The sequence below is a fragment of the Zeugodacus cucurbitae genome, chromosome 6, assembly GCF_028554725.1.
Source record: "Zeugodacus cucurbitae isolate PBARC_wt_2022May chromosome 6, idZeuCucr1.2, whole genome shotgun sequence".
Classification (NCBI taxonomy): Eukaryota; Metazoa; Arthropoda; class Insecta; order Diptera; family Tephritidae; genus Zeugodacus; species Zeugodacus cucurbitae.
This window is the reverse complement of record NC_071671.1, coordinates 11,424,290-11,431,155: the sequence shown is the minus strand read 5'-3', so window position 1 is coordinate 11,431,155 and position 6,866 is coordinate 11,424,290.

Sequence of the window (6,866 nt, the reverse complement as noted above, 5' to 3'; positions counted from 1 at the left end):
TCTAGGTCTTAGTCCTCAATGGTTTGGCACTTTTAGCTGTCCATGCGGAATCCATCGCGAAGCCTGTCGCGAAGGCCAGCTTTTTTAACGCAACCTAACTTAACCCATGGCAATTTATAGCTTTTCGGTTAACGGCTGTTTGTGGTGGTAGCAATGGTCCGATTGCGCCCATCTGTAATATGAACCCTCTCATGGGTACCAAGGAACATTTGTACCAAGTTTCATTAAGATATCCAACGGGTGTATTTTATTCATTCCGAAAATCATCATTCATAATGTAAACGAAATTTTCTAAAAATACATACATATGTATGTATATGCAGCATAAAGGCAATTTGCACTGATTTTGATTTACGCCTTGCATATTTCCGGTTAAATTAGCGTAAAAACTAAATGCGCATGCTGAAAGGCCTCGTTTCCACCATTGAGTGAAGAGGTGGGGAAATTATAAAAAAGTGCTAACCTATTTCCGTTTATGTTATGCATACGTCACACACACTACTTACCCACTCACATATGTAAGTACAGCAAAGCTTAGCTCATTTATTTGCCCCCTTTCTCCACTTCTCCGGAAAAAAAATCAAATCACTTGTTGAAACTTGTCGCCTATGCTAGCTTTTTTCATAATTTAGCACAGCACACGAGACATCAACTGAAGATTTGTCTTACCTTCAACCTGCTCCCGCTCACCTCCCGCTATACTTATGTACCGTACCTTTATGTGGAAATTTGAGTATTGTAAATTATTTGAAAATGGTTGTCATTAATTTCATGCCTACCAAGTAAAAAGAGCGAATATATGCTTGAATATAAATAAAAATATATAAATATGCGTGTGAATGTGTGTTTGGAATTTAATGCGTGCAAAGGCATTAAGCATCCCTGCGTCAAAATCACTTAAGTATACGCAAATTCCGCTTTACGCATCGCAATCATCGTTAGTGTATATATACATGAGTGGACTGTAGGAAAATTAGTGACAATCTAACGTACCCAAATTTTCATCAATAAATAACAAATATGTAGCATCACTTTCTTATCTCTTCTCATCTCCCTCATCTCATCTCATCTCATCTCATCTCAACTCATCTCGTCTCATCTCATCTCATCTCATCTCATCTCATCTTATCTCATCTTATCTCATCTCATCTCGTCTCGTCTTGTCTCATCTCATCTCATCTCATCTCATCTCATCTCATCTCATCTCATCTCATCTCGTCTCGTCTCATCTCATCTGATCTCATCTCATCTTATCTCATCTTATCTCATCTCATCTCATCTCATCTTATCTCATCTCATCTCATCTCATCTCGTCTCATCTCATCTGATCTCATCTCATCTCGTCTCATCTCATCTGATCTCATCTGATCTCATCTCATCTTATCTCATCTCATCTCGTCTTGTCTCATCTCATCTCATCTCATGTCATCTCATCTCTCTCATCTCATCTCATCTCATCTCATCTCATCTCATCTCATCTTTCGAATTCAAAAGATATGACAAATGTCTTCTTATAAGTTCTATGGATCAAGTCTTCACTTGTGGACTATAATTTAGAATATGTTTTAATAAGTCTATATCATATCGGAACTAACAAATAAATCACCTTGGCCTATATACGAGTATTTAAATTTGAAAAAAGCTATCGTTTTATTGTCCGTGTAAGGAACATTGTGACCTCCAGAGCCCTCAAACAGTATTTATTTGGAAAACACTCTAAATAATCCTTACTTCTCAATCAAATCTCAACTTTCCTACAGGCCATGTGTATCCTTTAATACACGACCGCACACGCTGCGCTTTTTATGTGGCTTTAGCGTAGCTTTCAATTTTTATATATTTTTAATGTTAGCTTTTTGACCTTAACACATCGTGTGCAGCCGTAAGGATGTACTATATGTTATAAAATGGCATTAGCAGAGTGTGACAAATGCAATGTAACACATTCGTTTAAAATCTTGATTTATGTTACGAATTTGGACATTTAAATTAAAAAAGATAGGAGGTATTACGTTTTGGCCTAATTTTTAGTGTTGTCTGTAAAAGAACGCCATATTTTCTTGAAAAAATAGTTACCATATTTCTAAATCAAATTCTCAAACAGCATAATGTTTATAATTATGATTCTTGATTGTGAAATCTGATTGTCTCATTACGAAATTGAGTAATTACCTTTTCGCACAGGAGTTAATTGATCAATTAACCGGCCTTTGCTAGATTAAAGCGCGGATTTAGATCGATTTACCATACAAAATACAATTCTAATTGTTCTACATTAATTTTTAATCGAATTTTTTTGAAAATTGTATGCAACTTATGGTAGCTGTCCAAGCAGGACAGCTGTTGTTATACATAAAATAGCAATAAGCTGATGAAACTGAAAAACTTTTTATGAACAGCAAAAAGAAAAATGTATAAAAACACATCGTTATTCGAGTAGCCTACTGCGCGAAGTACAAAAATTGGTTTCTCAATTATAATCTTGAAAGTATTTGGACGCAACATCCTATAACCTGTGCCCTGCTGACCTAACAATAATCGTTACTTAAAAGATCTTTTGACATTTATTACCCTACTTACATGTGTCAATAAATAATTACACATTTCCACATAAAAATCTAGAATTATGGCATATAAGAAGCTTCACTATTAATCACGTTCCATTACTTATACCCACATCAACATTTTGTTATATTTATAATAATTTTTCACAATAATTGCCCGAGCTTCCCCTCGTCTTGAATTAGTCAAATCCAACATCATAGAGGCGACTACTTTCGAAAATTGTACTTGATACCAAGGAATGCCGTGTGATTGTACGTTTCCTTAACCAATATACCACTTCTAAGGTCTAGGGCAGCTGGGAATTCAATTCCAACTCATCCGCCTTTTAGTTTCCTTCTATGCCTTTATGACCGGGTACCCAGATGATATTAATCGAGTTTAATCCTGTCTATTTATTGCGGTTTTGCATAATCTAACGCAGTGAGACTTCGTTTTAGAAGAGCAGATATCATCAATTATCGTTTGGTTATTGGATTTCGCCATTGGTACTATCGATATATTTAGTTCGAGTTCTGTGACAAACTGTAGTATGATACCATGTTCCAATACTTTTATCAGACTAGCTGTGGAAGCTGCATCATATTTCAATGGAATGTGTAATGACCGGATATCGATAACCTCTAGAGCCTTTGTTAAAGTAGTTTTCATAGCAAATCCTCACTTGGAGGTCCTTCTGCAGGAGTTGCATATTTGACCAAATCTATTAAAGAGATATACAATTAATCTGATGGAATTTAATATTGCCCTATATGAGAAATATGCCGCTTTTGTCAAACATGGTTTAAGAATTGAACGTGTAGTTGCTGATATAGGGGACTTCATCTAAATTTTTGAACCACAGATAACCACATCCTACCACTTCTAATGGCTTGAGCTTTCAAAGTTTTTGACTATTTTACCCAAATCCCTATCATACAGTTTTTTTATTTAAATTTAAGCTCGTCTTTAAACGAAAATAAAGTGTGAATGATACTGACTATACGAAATATATAAAACTTTTTTTGACTGAGCATTGCCTTTCCTAACTGAAGCTCTCTTAACATTTAAAATCATCAAGTTTCCTAAGAGGTTTTTATAAGAGAAGATATAAATATTTTATATATACATATACATACGTATATGTATAACTGGTTGAACCTAATACATGTACTTAATCGAAACTCCCAAACAGCAGACACTTTTTAAAGCTTTATAATATTTTATTGCTATTTTTATGGGAGTTTTATGAGCTTCACATGCGCGATATGTGGATGTTGCTCACAACGAATGTGAGGTTAAAAGCTGAAGTTGATGGCTTACTTAAAGACGAAATCAAACTCACACAAGTGAGGACTGGGCTGAGGTCGAGGGATAACTTTATGATTTTCCATCAAATTTAGAGCCACTTGCGCTACAATTTAAAGGTTTCCATAATTATTATGCCTTATCGAAGGTGATTGTTTCAAATTAGTGTACGATTTTGGTAAACATCCGATACATCAACTAATAGCCTTTTCACACAGCCAAATTAATTTAATACATAAAGATTTTAATTGTGACAGTTTTTGCTTTCTCACAGCCGGCTTCTCGATTAACGATGTTCATCAGCTGATTGCTATTTTATCAATAACCACAGCGAAATTTACAGCGTGGACAACAAGCCGCAGAGTTGAATTTCATTTTCAACTCGATTTGTTTGCGATTAAAAATTAATGTAGAAAATTTAAATTTTTATTTTGTATGGTAAATCGATATCAATCAGCGCTTTAATCGAGCCAGGGCCGGTTAATTGTTTAATTAACTCCCGTGCGACAAGGCTATAAGAACCGATATCATAAACCGTTTCATTCAAAAATGCATTTTTCCTGTTGTCGGAAGAAAATAAAAATGATTACATAAATATCCTCAGTTTCTTGACTGAACCAACTAACAGCTACAGAACTTTAATTTTACCTAACTCAATCCATATAATTTTCTATTCATATTAAAGCTAATTACAAAGAACAAACTTAAAACAACTTTTATCTCTCGTAAAACATGAGGTTACAATTCAAATGAAAAGAAATATTTTCGCGCAATTTACAGCAGGTAAGTAAAAAGTTTACTTCCATAAAGTCCAATGTGTTTAATAACATTAGCTGTAAAAGTTAAATTGTTAATTTTCTCAGGTTGCGTCCGGGAAAACAACCGGTGTATTCTTTTATGAATATTTTCTTAACTGTCATACTGTTACCTTCCATACTTTATACGCTGAACATATTTTAATAAAACTGTAACAACCCGGTTGTCTTCCCTTAATACTCTCTGAGTTGGAAGACTAAAATCAGAAAAAGAAAAGGAGGAAAAAGGAGGAAGTTATCAACAAAGATAAGCTACAGTATCCTGCTTTTTATGTACCTACACTGAAACTATGGAAAATATTAACCGGTTACGGGACCCAGGTTCTTATATTAGTATTTAGGTCCTTCAAATGTTGAAGGAGCCTGACCGTAAGCGACCGCACTTATGTCATCATTAAGCCTATCGTGCTCCCCAGAAGTACCCTAAAAAGCGTCACCTAAACACGGTCGATTTGACGATAATTCTATATTTTTTCGATCCCAGCTGCCCAATTTCTCTCCGCGATTCTACTATATCAAATCTCTGCAGATGGCCTCTTAGAGGTAGGTGCCCCGTGATTATCCTTGAAATCCTCTTTTACTCAAAATTAAAAGTTTTTTGGTCTGTCCACAGTCTTTCATGACCTGAGCTGTTCCTCTAGCAATCATTTCCTTAGGCAGAATTTGAGCGTAATGAAAGGTCTAGGGCAGCTTAAGGAGCTGCGTTCCCAACGAGGCCAACTCATAACTTAGTACTTACCAATCCTAACAGGGTTAGATAGTCGAAAGGGCAGCCCTTGAGCGGGTCAACGCCGGTAACGTAGAACCGGCTGTTGTGGCCAACTCATGTGCCTTTTCCTTCCTTCTATACCTATATGACCGGATAAACAAATAATATTAACCGAGTTTACCCCTGTCTATTGATCGACTCTTTACATAATCTAACGCAGAGAGGCTTCGTGTTGGAGAAGTGGATAGCGCCAATTACAGTTTGGCTATTGGTGGAAGCCTTCTTGGTGCATACTGTTCGTCCAACGGCATGAAATACCGAATGCATGAAATACGAAGCCTGCTCCAGTACATATTTCACCTTTCGATCCATCGGTGCATACACGCCATTGGTACTATCGATATAGTCCGTGTTCTGGGACAAAATGTAGACCATTTTAGCTGACTAGCTGTGAAAGCTACATCATATTTCACTTGAATGTGTAATGACTGCATATCTAGTATAACCTCTAGAGCCTTTGTTAAAGTATTATAGTTTTCATAGCGCTGGTTTTCCTAGGAAACAGACCCTTTCCTTTGGACTGAGCAGGCAATTAAAAAGTAAAGTCCTCTCTCGACGAACCAAAATCTAACTCTACAAGTTGCTTATCATTCCCGTCCTACTTTATGGTTCAGAAGCTTGAACGATGTCAATATCCAATGAGACGACACTAGGAGTTTTCGAGAGGAAAATCAGACGCAAGATTTATGGTCCTCAGAACATTGGCAACGGCGAATATCGCAGACGATGGAACGATGAGCTGTACGAGTGAGTTATACGACAACATTGATATATTATAGTCCAGCGAATGGACGAAAACACTCCAGCTTTGAAAGTGTTCGATGCGTTACCTGAAATCTGTAGTGTTTTTCAAGCACAGGTGCAGACACCAAAATAGCGGGTGATGAATTACTCCGAAGTGTAGCCTCCTTCATGAAGGTGAGTATCCACTCAAAGCTAATTAAGTAGTGTTTTGCGAGATCATTTTGGCCTAAAGTAGAACGTAAGAGATCGGCAGAACTACGTGCACTCTAAAGGGTTCACCTTGCCGCAATAGTGGGAGTACTCACTGGCTACTGCGGAATGCGCATTCTTGCGATGAAGCTTGGAATACTGCCGGAAGCAAACTGCCATAGCTATATTGAAGAAGCCGACGTAGGAACCCCAAGTCATTTCCTCTTACATTGTCCAGCGTTCGCAAGACTGAGGTTGGAACATCTCGGCAGCTATACTTTTGGCTACTAAGCGAACTTGCCGGAAGGGTCTTCTTTGTAATCCAGATTTAGGAGTCTTCTGGCATAACATGGACCGATACCTTCGGCAGTCAAAGTGGGATCCATCGTGACACCTGTCGCGTGGATCTGCCTTTGAGCCTAACCTAAGAACTTTTGAACCGTGATGTTTATTAATAATTTTACCAAAGAACTCAACAGTGCCCGTCCAAGAATACCAAA